At 36.8% G+C, this 16,814-nt stretch overlaps 1 protein-coding gene across 14 annotated transcripts in view; it reads right to left on the reverse strand.

The window, feature by feature from the left end:
- Nucleotides 1-16,814, reverse strand: part of COX7B2 (cytochrome c oxidase subunit 7B2) — a 176,990-nt gene that overhangs the window by 15,547 nt on the left and 144,629 nt on the right. For 3 of the 14 annotated variants that reach the window (XM_055245736.2, XM_055245732.2, XM_055245734.1), the window contains one exon: nucleotides 11,006-11,083. The exons of the other annotated variants lie outside the window; for them this stretch is intronic. The gene's annotated coding sequence lies outside the window, so the exon portion shown is untranslated. The remainder of the gene's footprint in view (nucleotides 1-11,005; nucleotides 11,084-16,814) is intronic. 14 annotated transcript variants of the gene reach the window in all.

Below are 16,814 nucleotides of genomic sequence, written 5' to 3' on the forward strand. Positions count from 1 at the left end.
AATAAGCACAGAATAAGTTTAACAATTTCTTTTATTGGCCAGGTGTGGTGGCTTACACCTATAATCCAGCATTTCAGAAGGCCAAAGTGGAAGGATCGCTTCAGGCCAGGAGTTAAAGACCAGCGTGGACAACACAATGAGATCCCATCTCCACACACACACACACACACACACACACACACGAGCCAAGTATGGTGGCACATGCCTGTAGTCCTAGCTACTCAGGAGGCTGAGATGGAAGGATTGCTTGAGCCCAGAAATTGGAAGCTACAGTAAGCTATGATCATGCCACTGCACTCCATCAGCCTGGGCAAAAGAGACTGTCTCAAAACTAAAACAAAAACAAGTAAATGAGAATTTCTTTTATTATAATGACTATATATATGATTATAATGACATCTAGTATCAAGACTCTTTATGTTCCTAAATATAACTATTAAAGAGTCCAGATATTTACCAAAATAACTTGAAAATGGTGGAAAGGTCAGTTGTTTTAAGTCAGGACAGAATACCACTCAATGGTTTCTAACTTCTTTGATATCACTTCTTCAGTCTGCCTAGGCTGCCCAGACAGAATACCAGAGCCTGCATGGCTTAAACAACAAAAATACATTTTCTCAAAGTCCTGAAGGCTAGAAATTCCAATAACAAGGTCCAGCAGGGTTGTTTCTAGTGAGGGCTCTTTTGCAGACTTGCAGATGGCCAGCTTCTCGTCATGTCCTGAAATAGTGGAAAGGAAGCTCATTTTGATGTCTCTTTCCTTATAAAATCACCAGCCATTTCAGATTAGGGATGTACCCTTATAACCTCATTTAACCTTTATCACCTCTTCACAGACCCTATCTCCAAATACAGACACATTGAGGGTTAGGGCTTCAAATTATGAATTTTGGGGAGGACACAAAGAGTCCACAACAATGAACTATAGAACTTTCATGGTCTTTGACCACTTAATCAGCAACATTTCACACAAATCTCCTATTCACTTTCTACATCCCAGTGACCTTCTTTCAGTTTCCTGGAATAGACATTCCTTCTTCCCAAAGATTTTTTTTAGTTTTGTTGCTTCTTATTTCACATAGTCAGTTCCAAGTCATCCTCCTGTCATCAGCTCAAACTGTTCGTGGGGAGATATTTATACTCTCTCATCTACTGTTTCAATTGCTTCAAAGTGACAAACTAGGTATATGTCATGCATCATTTAAAATTTTGCAAAGGCATACATATGAACTTGTTCATTCTTGGTGGTAGAGTGTACACCATGTTATTTATTCAATGTTTATATGTCTACTTTTATAATCCATTTCTTACATCAGCATTTAATTCTCTTTTCACTTCTAGCAAAAAATGTACATGTTAGTTATCATATTCAGTTTAGAGCAAATGAAACAATATTTTTACATTATGCTACTGTCAATTCATGTATATATTGAAATAGTGGTGATAAATAAAACACATGCATTTTTTGCCCTTGTGGGAATCAGTATAGTGTGAGAGCAAGCTATTGTAGCAACCACAACCCTATATAATTGTAGTATGAGATAAACTGTATAAAACATATAGCGATATAAAAATGAGAATACTAGAAAAGTGATTTTATATTAGGTGGGCAGAAAAGACTTCATTGAGGAAAAGACAATTAGGGTGAGACCAGGCAATGATTAGAAATTTTCTCTAGAAGAAAGAAAAAGAAATCAGGAACCAATACCATGCTGTTTTGGTTACTGTAGCCTTGTAGTATAGTTTGAAGTCAGATAGCGTGATGCCTCCAGCTTTGTTCTTTTGGCTTAGTATTGACTTGGCAATACAGGCTCTTTTTTGCTTCCATATGAACTTTAAAGTAGTTTTTTCCAATTCTGTGAAGAAAGTCATTCGTAATTTGATGGGGATGACATTGAATTTATGTAACCTTGGGCAGTATGGCCATTTTCACAATATTGATTCTTCCTATCCATAAGCATGGAATGTTCTTCCATTTTTTTGTGTCCTCTTTTATTTCCTTGTGCAGTGGTTTGTAGTTCTCCTTGAAGAGGTCCTTCACATCCCTTGTAAGTTGGATTCCTAGGTATTTTATTCTCTTTGAAGCAATTGTGAATGGGAGTTCACTCATGATTTCACACTTTGTCTGTTATTGGTGCATAAGAATGCTTGTGATTTTTGCACATTGATTTTGTATCCTGAGACTTTGCTAAAGTTGCTTATCAGCTTAAGGAGATTTTGAGCTGAGATGATGGGGTTTTCTAGATACACAATCATGTCGTCTGCAAACAGTGACAGTTTGACTTCCTCTTTTCCTAATTGAATATCCTTTATTTCTTTCTCCTGCCTGATTGCCCTGGCCAGAACTTCCAACGCTATGCTGAATACGAGTAGTGACAGAGGGCATCCCTGTCTTGTGCCAGTTTTCAAAGGGAATGCTTCCAGTTTTTGCCCATTCAGTATGTAATTGGCTTTGGGTTTATCATAAATAGCTCTTATTATTTTGAGATACGTCCCATCAATACCTAATGTATTGAGAGTTTTTAACATGAAGGGCTGTTGAATTTTGTCAAAAACCTTTTCTGCATCTATTGAGATAATCATGTGGTTTTTGTCATTGGTTCTGTTTATATGCTGGATTACATTTACTGATTTGCATATGTTGAACCAGCCTTGCATCCCATGGATGAAGCCCACTTGATCATGGTCGATAAGCTTTTTGATGTGCTGCTGGATTTGGTTTGTCAGTATTTTATTGAGGATTTTTGCATCGATGTTCATCAGAGATATTGGTCTAAAATTCTCTTTTTTTGTTGTCTCTGCCAGGCTTTGGTATCAGGATGATGCTGGCCTCATAAAATGAGTTAGGGAGGATTCCCTCTTTTTCTATTGATTGGGATAGTTTCAGAAGGAACGGTACCATCTCCTCCTTGTACCTCTGGTAGAATTCAGCTGTGAATCCATCTGGTCCTGGACTTTTTTTGGTTGGTAAGCTATTAATTATTGCCTCAATTTCAGAGCTTGTTATTGGTTTATTGAGAGATTCAACTTCTTCCTGGTTTAGTCTGGGGAGGGTGTATCTGTCAAGGAATTTATCCATTTCTTCTAGATTTTCTAGTTTATTTGCGTAGAGGTGTTTATAGTATTCTCTGATGGTAGTTTTTATTTCTCTTGGATCGGTGGTGATATCCCCTTTATCATTTTGTATTGCATCTATTTGATTCTTCTCTCTTTTCTTCTTTATTAGTCTTGCTAGTTAGAGGTTTATCAATTTTGTTGATCTTTTCAAAAAACCAGCACCCAGTGAAACAGAACAGAGCCCTCAGAAATAATACCACACATCTACAACCATCTGATCTTTGACAAACCTGACAAAAACAAGAAATGGGGAAAGGATTCCCTATTTAATAAATGATGCTGGGAAAACTGGCTAGCCATATATAGAAAGCTGAAACTGGATCCCTTCCTTACACCTTATACAAAAATTAATTCAAGATGGATTAAAGACTTAAATGTTAGATCTAAAACCATTAAAACCCTACAAGAAAACCTAGGCAATACCATTCAGGACATGGGCATGGGCAAGGACTTCATGTCTAAAACACCAAAAGCAATGGCAACAAAAGCCAAAATTGACAAATGGGATCTAATTAAACTAAAGAGCATCTGCACAGCAAAAGCAACTACCATCAGAGTGAACAGGCAACCTACAGAATGGAAGAAAATTTTTGCAATCTACGTATCTGACAAGGGGCTAATATCCAGAATCTACAAAGATCTCAAACAAATTTACGAGAAAAAAACAAACAACCCCATCAACAAGTGGGCAAAGGATATGAACAGACATTTCTCAAAAGAAGACATTTATGCAGCCAACAGACACATGAAAAAATGCTCATCATCACTGGCCATCAAAGAAATGCAAATCAAAACCACAATCAGATACCATCTCACACCAGTTAGAATGGAGATCATTAAAAAGTCAGGAAACAACAGGTGCTGGAGAAGATGTGGAGAAACAGGAATAATTTTACACTGTTGGTGGGACTGTAAACCAGTTCAACCACTGTGGAAAACAGTGTGGCTATTCCTCAGGGATCTAGAACTAGAAATACCATTTGACCCAGCCATCCCATTACTAGGTATATACCCAAAGGATTATAAATCATGCTGCTATAAAGACACATGCACATGTATGTTTATTGCAGCACTATTCACAACATCAAAGACTTGGAACCAACCCAAATGTCCATCAATGATAGACTGGATTAAGAAAATGTGGCACATATAAACCGTGGAATACTATGCAGCCATAAAAAATGATGAGTTCATGTCCTTTGTAGGGACTTGGATGAAGCTGGAAACCACCATTCTCAGCAAACTATCTCAAGGACAAACAACCAAACACGGCATGTTCTCACTCATAGGTGGGAATTGAACAATGAGAACACTTGGACATAGGAAGGAGCGGGGGGAGGGGGGAGGGATAGCATTAGGAGATATACCTAATGTAAATGATCAGTTAATGGGTGCAGCACACCATCATGGCCCAGGTATACATATGTATCAAACCTGCGATTTGTGCACATGTACCCTAGAACTTAAAGTACATATATATGTACTTTATATACATATATGTACTATATATACATATATATGTATCTTATATATATATATAAAAGAATTCCGGAATAGGCCAGTAATGGGTGGCAAGATAAAATAATTAATAAAAAATTTCTCAGCAACAAGAAAGCCAGGACCAGGTGGATTCACAGCCAAATACTACCAAACGTACAAAGAACTAATACCAATCCTCCTGTAACTGTTTTTATTAATTATGCAGGAGTAAATTCTCCCCAACTCATTCTATGAGGCCAGTATCACCCTGATAGCAAAATCATACAAGGGCACAACAACAACAACAAAAGAAAACATGCAATGATGAACACAGATGCAAAAATCCTCAACAAAATATTAGCAAATAAAATCCAACAGCACATCAAAAAATAATACACAATATTAAGGTGAGCTTTATCCCAGGGAGTCAAGGATGGTTCAATATACTCGTATCAATAAATTCTGTACATCACATAAACAGAATTAAGGACAAAAACCACATGCTCATCTCAGTAGATGAATAAAAATTCTTTGATAAAATTCAGCATAGCTTCATGGTAAAAATCCTCAACAAACTAGGCATAAAAGCAATATATCTCAACATAATAAAGGCCATATATGACAAACTCACAGCCAACGTCATGCTTAATGGGGAAAAGTTGAAATCATTCCCCCTGATGATTTCTAATTCCCTCTAATCTAAGTACTAGATCAAGAAAATGATGCCCACTTTCACCATTGTTATTCAACATGGCACTAGAAACCCTCAACAGAGTAATCAGGCAAGAGAAAAAAAAATTAGAAAAGAGGAAGTCAAAGTATCCCTGTTTATTGATCATATGATAATATATCTAGAAAATCCTAATGACTCCACCAAAAAATTCTCAGATTTGATAAATGAATTCAATAAAATTTCAAGATACAAAATAAAGCTACAGAAATCGGTAGTATTTATATACACGAATAATAATCTAGCCAAGGACCAAATCAAGAAGCAATCCCACTTAACATGATACAAAAATAAAATATCTAGGAATGTATTTAACCAAGGAGGTGAAAGACATCTATAAGGAGAACTACAAAACATTGATGAAATAAAACTGTAGATGACACAAACAAATGGAAAACATCCCATGCTCATGGACTGGAAGAATCAAAATTGTTAAAATGATCACACAGCCCAAAATAATATAAAGAGTCAATACAATCCTTATCAAATGACCAGTATCAGTTTTCACAAAATTATTTAAAATAATCTTAAATTTTATATGTAACCAAAAAATGGCCCAAATAGTCAAAGAAATCCTAACCAAAAAGAACAAAGCTGGAGGCATCACATTCTCTGACTTCAAATTATACTACAGAGCTATGGTAACCAAACACCATGGTACTGGTATAAAAATAGACACACAGGTCAATGGAACAGAGAAGAGGACCCAGAAATAAAGCCACTTGTCTACAAACAACTGATCTTCAACAAAATCAACAAAAATATGCAGTGGATAAAGGACATCCTATTCAATAATGGTGCTGGGAGATCAGATAGCCATATGCAGAAGAATGAAACTGTAACCATATTTCTCACCATACATAAAAATTCACTCAAGATGGGTTGAAGACCTAAACATAAGACCTAAAAGTATAAAAATCCTAGGAAAATCCTCTTCTGGACATTGGGCTAGGCAAAGAATTTATGACCAAGTCCTCAAAAGCAAAGCAATCAAAAGAAAAACAGAGAAATTGAATTTAATTAAACTAAAAAGCTTCTGTACAGCAAAAGAAACAAACAACAGAGTAAACAGACATCCTACAGAATGGGAAAAATATTTGCAAACTATGCACCTGACAGAGGACTAATATCTAGACTCTACAAAGAACTTAAGCAACTCAACAACAAGGAAAAAGAAATAGCCCTATTACAAAGTGGGCAAAGGACATACGTTTCTAAAAGACATACAAGCAGTCAACAAACATATGAAAAAATGTTCAACATCACTAGTCATCAGAGAAATGCAAATAAAAACCATAATGAGATACCATCTTATAGCAGTCAGAATGGGAAAGTCTAAAAACAGCAGATGTTTGCAAGAATGTGGAGAAAGGGCAACACCTATACACTGTTGGTGGGAGTGTAAATTAGTACAAACAAATGTAAAACAAACTAGGTATTTCTCAATGAACTAAAAATAGAACTACCATTCAATCCAGCAATCCAACTACTGGATATATACCCAAAGGGAAAGAAATCATTATATTAAAAAGATACCTACATTTGTACATTTATCACAGCACTCTTCACAATAGCAAAAATATGGATGGAATCAACCTAAGTGTCTATCAATAGAGGACTGCATTAAAAAGTGCTATCTATATCATGTGTGATATCTATCTATCTATCTATGAATAATACTTAGTCATAAAAAAGAATGAAAGCATGTCTTTTGCAGCAACATGGATGGAACTGGAGACCATTATCCTCAGTGAAATAACTTAGAAACAGAAAATCAAATATTATATGGTCTCCCTTATAAGTGGGAGCTAAACAATATGTACACATGCATATACAGAGTGGAATAGTAGACACTGGAGACTATGAAAGGTGGGAGGATGGGAGTGGGGTTAGGGCTGAAGAACTACCTACTGGTTACAATGTTCACTATTCTAGTGATGGATGCACTAAAAGCCCAGGCTCTATCATTATGCAACATATGCATGTAAGAAACCTGCACTTGTACCCCTTAAATTTACTACAATAAGTTTTTTTTTTTATTTTCATTTTTTTGAGACGGAGTCTTGCTGTCGCCCAGGCTGGAGTGCAGTGGTGCGATCTCGACTCACTGCAAGCTCCACCTCCCAGGTTCACGCCATTCTCCTGCCTCAGCCTCCTGAGTAGCTGGGACTACAGGCGCCCACCACCGCACCCAGCTAATTTTTTGTATTTTTAGTAGAGACAGGGTTTCACCGTGGTCTCGATCACCTGACCTCATAATCCACCCGCCTCGGCCTCCCAAAGTGCTGGGATCACAGGCGTGAGCCACCGTGCCCGGCCAATAATTTATTTTTTAAAAAACTCACTTGTCACTTCTCTGCTTTGCTAACCCCCAAAACACTGCCCTTTTGCAAGGCAAAGATCTTTACCAATTTGCCTTACTTCTACAAAATCTTATCTTCCCCAGTCCTTACACATACTCTCTCGAGCCAAATTGTTCCCCATACAGCCTGTGCATTTTGGGAGTTGTTCGTTTGTTTGTCACTCCGCCCCTAGAATATAAACTCTTATTCTTACGGAGTTTATGTTATCTTGTTCACTGTTGTGTAACTCTGTCTTATCCACTGCTGTTCAGAGACAGGCATAGCTCAGGTGTGCAATAAATATTTGTAGACTGAAAAAATAAAAATAAAAAGAGAAACGTTCTGTAGCAAAGAAGAAAGGCAATTATAAGCAGAAGCCTTAACACACAACACCCTGAGGCAGAAACTGAAAAAAGCCCAATGTGACTGGGGCATCATGTGGTGGAGGGAAGCTGGCATCAGGTAAGCTAGGAAGGGTCAGCAGGAGAGCATAATGCAGAAGCTTGCAGGCCTCCAAGCAATTTTGGATTTTATTTGCAGCTACAATACTTTAGGGTAATTTCATTCTATAAGTATTCTACAAATACTTTATGGTAATTTCATTCTATAAGTATTCTACAATACTTTATAGTAATTTCATAACTAGCATAAGAATTATAACATTGTTCTATAAAAACTGAGGCAACATTTATTCAATCAGAATTCTGTGAAATTTTGTGTATAGTAATTTATATAATTTTAGATATGTTACTTTCTAATGTTCTAAACTGAGAGGTATAGAGCATAGAAAATATATCAAAGTGGGTGATTGATATGGCTCTTCAAAAGAGAGTCAGTTATCTCAACTAACCATTATTTCAGCCATATATCTGGCAGGAGTTAGATGATAGTCAATTCATGTTTCTGCATGCTGGCAAGTGCCTAAAGTACAGACAGTCTCTGTGTGCTTTTTATTGATGAAAATTTCATATATTTCCATCCCCAAAAGTTCAGGTGACAAAGCTGATATTACAAGGGAAAAATAACAAAGAGGTATCCGTACTATCTCAGCAAGAAAATAACTTATAAGAAAACTGTATATGAATAGCTGTGAATAAGTCCAACTCTTTTTAGCCAGAATGTTTTTGATTAAGATTTCTATTTGCAACAATGTGGCAGGATATATATTCTCAAAGTAGAAATTTAGTGAACCCAAAGAAATAAGCATAGGAGCGTAGCCAGCATTTACTCAAAGAGTATTTGCCCAAAAATGTGAACGTGAATTTCAGTCTTCATGGACTCACAATACATGGAAAATAAAAATCAAAGTCTAGGCCTAAGACAGAAAATTTATCTTCTTAAAACTGTGATAGCAAACAGCTATATCTTCACGCAAAGGGTAGTCCATAAATAACCCACTTTGCAGAAAACCATATGAAAAATTAACTCTCTCAAATCTCAAAACTGCCTAAAGGGGCAGTGGTGAAAAATAGTGAATAAGATTGTGGAACCACAAACTGGCCCTCCTGCACGTTTATGCACAATCTCACACTGTCTTAGTCTGATAGCCTTTAAACTGAGAATATAGTTTGCAGAGATCCTAGACCCACAGAATTAAATGTAAATCCTCTCTGGAAAGATACACTTCTATCTCAGATCTCAGAGAAATTCCAAAATTAAAAATCTAAGGAAAATGAGGAACTCACGGACAAAAGTACTAAATATATAGAGAAACGAGGCTCCAGAAGCAAAAACCAGAAGAAATAAACTAAGAAGTCCTTCAGATAATGTAATTGTTAGAGATCAACTATGAGGAAAACATATTCAATATACTCAGAGATTTTTTTCTAATCTTAAAATATTTATGTGAACAAGAAACTATGAAGAATGCCTAAAAGAAACTATCATCAGAGTGAACAGGCAACCTACAGAATGGAAGAAAATTTTTGCAATCTATCCATCAGACAAAGGGCTAATATCAAGAATCTACAAAGAACTTAAACAAATTTACAAGTAAAAAACAACCCCATCAAAAAGTAGGCAAAGAATATGAACAGACACTTCTCAAAAGAAGATATTTATGCGGCCAACAAACATATGAAAAAAAGCTCATCATCACTGGTCATCAGAGAAATGCAGATCAAAACCACAATGAGATACCATCTCATGCCAGTTAGAATGTTGATCATTAAAAAGTCAGGAAGCAACGTATGCTGGAGAGGATGTGGGGAAATAGGAATACTTTTAGGAACGCTTGTTAGGAAAAGTGTTATATAAGTTATATGTCTTATCTTATATAAGTTATATAAGTCTTATCTTATCTTATATAAGTTATATAAGTCTTATACTTCCTCAGAAAGAGAGAATGTTACCATAACAGAAACAAGAACAGTTCAGCTCTTTCACCAGCCCTGGGACCAGGAGAACACAATGGGAATGACTGACAAATTAAAGCAATATAATCTATATGTGGAAGGAAAAGGAGATTAGTTCAACCATTGTGGAAGACAGTGTGTGGCAATTCCTCAAGGAACTAGAACTAGAAATATCATTTGACCCAGCAATTCCATTAGTGGATATATACCCAAAGGATTATAAATCATTCTACTATAAAGACACATGAACATGTATGTTTACTGCAGCCCTTTTCACAATAGCAAAGACTTGGAACCAACCCAAATGCCCATCAATGATAGACTGGATAAAGAAAATGTGGCACATATACACCATGGAATACTATGCAGCCATAAAAAAGGATGAGTTCATGTCCTTTGGAGGGAGATGGATGAAGCTGGAAACCATCATTCTCAGCAAACTAACACAAGAACAGAAAACCAAATATTGCATGTTCTCACTCACAAATGGGAGTTGAACAATGAGAACACATGGACACAGAGGGGCAGGGCACCACACACCGGGGTTGGTCACGGAATGGAGGTCTGGGGGAGGGATAGCATTAGGAGAAATACCTAAAGTAGATGATGGGTTGATGGGTGCAGCAATCCACCATGGCATGTGTATACCTATGTAACAAACCTGCACGTTCTGCACATGTACCCCAGAACTTAAGAGTATAATTAAAAAAGGAATGCCTAAAAAGACTAAAAGCAAAACCAAATAAAATTTCTGAAATATAAATAATTAACATTAAAAATTCAGTGAATATATTCAATGGCAAATTAGTCATAGCTAAAGAAACAATTAATGAACAAGAAGATAAATCTTAGTTAAGTGTTCAAAATTCAGCAAAGAAATCAAGAAAGAATATGAAAAAAGTGTTTGATGTGTTTGAAGTGAACTGATTATTACATTGGTGATTGTATATGGCAACAAATTATAGGAAACTATGCCTTCCTACTGGACTTCCTGGGGATTTCCTTCTTTTTTGAGCCTTTAAAGTCCTTCTGGCCTTTTATTGCTTTGTCACCTGAGCTGGCTGCAAATCAAACACAGAAAAACTTATTGTAAGGCAGATGAGCTACTTACATAGCAAGCTTAAGTGTTCTCTTAGTAGGACCTGAGCTCTGTCTCAATTAGAGCATTTTTAAGTGAGTAGAACAAGCTTTTAAAAGGATGCTATGACATCAGAAACCAGAGCTTCTTGAAAAATAGCCCCTGTTCTATCTGTACAACCTACTTGTCAACAGAACCAGTAGCAGGGGGCCACCTAAATGGTAGCATCTGGACTGCAATATAGTTTCCTGATGTTTTCATGCAGCCAAGGTATCCATTAAAGAGCTGGCACAGCTTAGAGAAGCACATTAGAAATGGCTTTCACTAAATACACAGTCTCCTTTTCCTTCCACATATAGATTATATTGCTTTAATTTGTCAATCATTCCCACTGTTTTCTCCCGGTCCCAGGGCAGGTGAAAGAGCTGAACTGTTCCTGTTTCTGTTACAGTAACATTCTTTCTTTCTGAGGAAGTATAAGATTTCAGGCAAAGAATGCATTTTCCAGAGGTTACTAATTCTTTTACTCTTTTACGTCTGAAATCCAAATGTTTGGACTCAATATCCTAAGCTGGTTGAAACTCAAAGGTTCATTGCTTTCCTCCAGGGAAATATAGATCTCTGCTTGCCCACATGATGAATTGGTTTTTGTTCTGCCCTTCTCAGACCTTTGAAAGTACTAGGGATTAAAAATCAAGAGAGCCCAGGAGAAATCAGAAATTCTAACTATAGGTCAGAAGTTGCTGAGATGAGTGAATTATAAAAGACCCCAAAATTCCACCATCCATTAAGGCATCTTACTGATCTCCTTAATCACAACTGCTGTCTACTCACCTACTGTCTTTTTTTTTTTTAAAACCATTGAGTGAGACTGCAAATAACCATATGAACAGTGTGATTGTGCATACAGGATCCCAAAAATGCTAGTGTCAGCTCTGCAACTTTATTAGTTATGTGACCTTGAGCAGGGTGCAAACTTTCCTTGTTCCCTTTTTTCATATGTATATGAAGATAGTAACACCTATTGTAGTCTAAACAGAAAATAAGACATATATTGGGTATAATATATTTTATATTTATTTATATATATTAAATATATTTAATACATATATTATTTATATATATTTTATGTATTTTATGTAATATATAAAATATAAAATGTAACATATATATTAAATATATATTATATTATATATTATAATATAATATATATTTACAAGATATATTATGATTAAGTAGAAAAACAGAGGGCAGCCATTATTAATATAGTTCAGTATATGCAATGAAAATTTTAGATAAGCTGCTTTCTAATGTTCTAAACTGTGAGGTAGAGAGCATAGAAAATCTGCAGAAGTTGATATTTGAGTGTATTGTCCATGACCGATGTCTATTATTATTCTCTTCTCTCTACTTGGCATATTCCATTGTCACCTGGTACTACTCTTGTTAAATCTATTATGAGCCGTTTCTGTTTAGACTACAATAGATGTTATTATCTTCATATACATATGAAAAAAAGGGAACAAGGGAAGTTTGCACCCTGCTCAAGGTCACATAATTAATAAAGTTGCAGAGCTGACACTAGCATTTTTGGGATCCTATACGCACAATCACACTGTTCATATGGTTATTTGTGGTAGTGTACACCACATATATATGTGATATATATATTAAATATATATATCACATATATATGTGATATATATATTTAACATATATATATCACATATATATGTGATATACATCTATATATACCACATATATGTGTGATATATATATCACATATATGTGTGATATATATATACCACATATATATGTAATATATGTTAAATATATACCACATATATGTAATATGTATATTAAATATATATAATTATAATTATATATACATATATATACACACACACACAATTGTTTGTTTCAATTTCCCCTTCTATAAAGCGTATAATTTCATGTTCTCAGAGGGAAAGCTATTGCTTGTTTTCTCATGTTTGCGTATGTGTGTTCTTTATGTTGCACGGTCTTACCGCAGGCCTGAGTGTTGAATCCTGTTCCTACCAGTGGTGATCCAGTTGTTCGAGTTGTCTTTAAACATTTCTTTGAAACATTTTCCAGAGGACTACATTTAAATTTTCATGCACAAAACATGGCCTCCAATTCTGCTTCTGACCATTTCTATTAAGTTCATGCACATGTTTATAATTCAGCCAAATTTAGCCCTTATTTCATCACACTTATATATAACTATCTCCCTACTCCTGCCAAATGGATTATACACTTTATGAATTTACAAAAGAAGAGATCCAGCAAGAGGCAAGGATAGAGTATATATTATATATGATTTCTTAAATAGAAAAAACAAGGTTTTGATTAATGGACTAAAGACTAAACAACAGAATTTGAGAATCACACTTAAAGCCGCGTAAACACATATGTATATATAAATATGTGTGTGCATGCACATACACACATGCATTGAAACGGACAAATGATTAATGACTTTAGAAAAAATTGATTCCCCAGTCCAGATTCCAGATTTTACTTAAGCTAATACTTGAACTTGTTCATGTAGCCTGAATATAATTTAGCTACATGAAGAAAACAATTAAAACTCTTGTAGAATGTTAGGGCAGTCAGAAAGAATTTAGAATTAAAAATATGGCTATGAATAACATACTCAGGTAAGGGAGCAGATTACTACCTACATATCTGGTTGAAATTGATCTGAAAGATTACCTTTCCAAAATGATTTCTCTTCTAGAAGTGCTACTACAGGATTCTTCAGCATAGTTGCTTATTATGTACAACCTTTGAGTGTACATATTAAGGCAGTGAGCATTACTTAAGTTCCTCGTTTTGAAGATGCTATCCATTTAATAACAGTTATTTAGAGATATAAGAAGAAAATACTGGGGCCAGGCACAGTGGCTCACACCTGTAATCTCAGCACTTTGGGAGGCTGAGGCGAGTGGATCACCTGAGGTCAGGAGTTCGAGACCAGCCTGACCAACATGGCGAAAACTCGTCTCTACTAAAAATACAAAAATTAGCTGGGTGTGGTGGTGGGCGCCTGTAATCCCAGCTACTTGGGGCTGAGGCAGGAGAACTGCTTTAGCCTGGGAGGTGGAGGTTGCAGTGAGCCGAGATCAGGCCACTGCACTCCAGCCTGGGCAACAGAGTGAGACTCAGTCTCCAAAATGAAAAAAAGAAAGAAAATACTGCCACATTGAAATGTACACATTTATTGAAAGATAAATCATTGGCCAGGCACAGTGGCTCACTGAACTCCAGCCTGGGCAGCAAAGTGAGACTTCGCCTCAAAAAAAAAAAGTAGAATGTTTGCATGTGGTTGAAGTTAAATGTTATCTACATTAAACTGACCATTACAATTATAAAATATTTTATATAAGCTCCATAGTAACCACAAAGTAAATCTCTGTAATAGACACACCAAACATAAAGAGAAAAGAATCAAAGCACACTACCACAAAAAAAATTATCACATCATACAGGAATATAGCAAGAGAGGAAAAAAAACCCAAAGGAACTACAAAACAGTCAGAAAAGAATTAAAAAATGACAACAGGACAAGAAAAAAAGATAAATCCTTATTCTGAACTTATTCTGAAGTGTTAACACGCACAAAATTCAAAACAAATAAAATGCATTTTTTTCATTTAAAGAAATGCCAAGCAGAAGTGATGTCAACAAGATGGCAGAATAGAAGCTGCCAGCACTTGTCCACTCACAGAAATCAATTTGAACAATCATCCATGCATGAAAAAAAAAATTCTCAAGAGCTAAGAAATTCAACTGAGATATTAGAGCACCTGGGTGACACACAGAATAAGAAAAGACGCACTGAAGAGAGTAGGAAAAACAGTTTCACAAAACTTGTGTCATCCCTCCCTCAAGCCTGTACAGCATGGAGAGAGATAGCCATTGCAGGCGGTAAGGAGAGTGAAGTGAGTACTCAATTTTGCCATGGACCCTAGCAGCACGGGTATTCCAGTGAATCCTAGCACCAGACCAGCCACAGGCACCAGGTCAACACTGCTGAACTCTGACTCTAGGCTAGCCTCTGTAACCTGAAGATCCAAGCCAGTCTCCACAGACTGATGACGTGGCCTGTCCCCCAGACTCAAGTTCCAGGCTTTCTCCAGCTCTAGGCAAGTCACTGTAAACTGAAGCCCCAGGCCTGGCCCAACAGCAGACAATCTCCCATGACCCCGGGTTCCAGACTGGCTCCTGTGGTCTCAGGCTCCAGGCTAGGCCCCATAACTCCAGGCCCACACCAACATCAGGCCAGCCCATGTGGCCCCAGGCACATCACTGCACACCAAGTCTCCAGGCTGGACCCTGGGCGCTAAGCTCAGGAACCACAACTGAGTCCCCAGGCTCCAGGATCATGAACCCAGGCTCCAGGCCCATATTAGCATCAGGCCAGCCCATATGGCCCCAGGTGTGTCCCTGCAGATCAAGGCTCCAGGCCTATCCCAGTGCCAGGCTGACTCCCACAGCCATAGGTTCCAGGCTAGCCTCCAGGGATCTAGTCTTCAGGCCCACTCCAGCACTGGGATGGTCTCCGTGGATCCAGGTGCCAAGCCTGCCCATGTGGATGCAAACTCCAGTCCAGGTGCACTCAGTGGACACAGGCCCCAGTCATAAACCTACAGACACAAGCACTCAGCCAGACCCTGTTTCCAACACAAAGGATGACAGAGTTCATCAACATTAGTCCTGTTTTACTAGAAATGCTAAAGGAAGTACTTAAAATGGAAACAAAAGGATGTTAATTAATAGTATGAAAACACACAAAGAAACATAAAACACCCCAATAAGGTGTAGGAATATAGTAAAATTCAGAATATTCTTTTATTGTAATGGTGGTGTGTAAAACATTTAAATCTGTATAAAAGTTAAAAAACAAAAGTACTAAAAACATCTATACCTATAATAATTTGTTAACAAATCCACAATATCAAAAGGTGTACAGTGTGACATCTTTTTTGTCACACTTCATCATAAAATGTCAGGGAAGCAGATGGGCACGGTGGCTCATGCCTATAATCCCAGCACTTTGGGAAGCCAAGGTGGGTGGATCACTTGAGCTCAGGAGTTTGAGACCAGCCTGGCCAACATGGTGAAATTCCATCTCTACTAAAAATAAAAAAAAATTAGCCAGACGTGGTGGCACATCCCTGTAATCCCGGCTACTCGGGAGGCTGAGGCAGGAGAATTGCTTGAACCCAGGAGGAGGAAGTTGTAGTGAGCTGAGACTGTGCCACTGCACTCCAGCCTGGGCGACAAAGAGAGACTCCGTCTCAAAAAAAAAAAAAAAAAAAAACAACTCAGGGGAAGGGAAGTGTAGAATTTTTGCATATGGTTGAAGTTAAATGTTATCTGCATTAAACTGACTGTTACAATTATAAAATATTTTATGTAAGCTCCATAGTAACCACAAAGTAAATCTCTGTAATAGATACACCAAACATAAAGAGAAAAGAATCAAAGCACACTACCACAAAAAAATTATCACATTGTACAGGAATAAAGCAAGAGAGGAAGAAAAACACAAAGGAAACACAAAACCATCAGAAAAAAATTAACAAAATGACAACAAATGTCCTTACCCATCAATAACGGCTTTAACTGTAAATAGATTAAATACTCCAATCAAAAGGTGTGGAGTGACTGAATGGATTTAAAAACAG

The sequence above is a fragment of the Symphalangus syndactylus genome, chromosome 16 (genome assembly GCF_028878055.3).
Source record: "Symphalangus syndactylus isolate Jambi chromosome 16, NHGRI_mSymSyn1-v2.1_pri, whole genome shotgun sequence".
Taxonomy (NCBI): Eukaryota; Metazoa; Chordata; class Mammalia; order Primates; family Hylobatidae; genus Symphalangus; species Symphalangus syndactylus.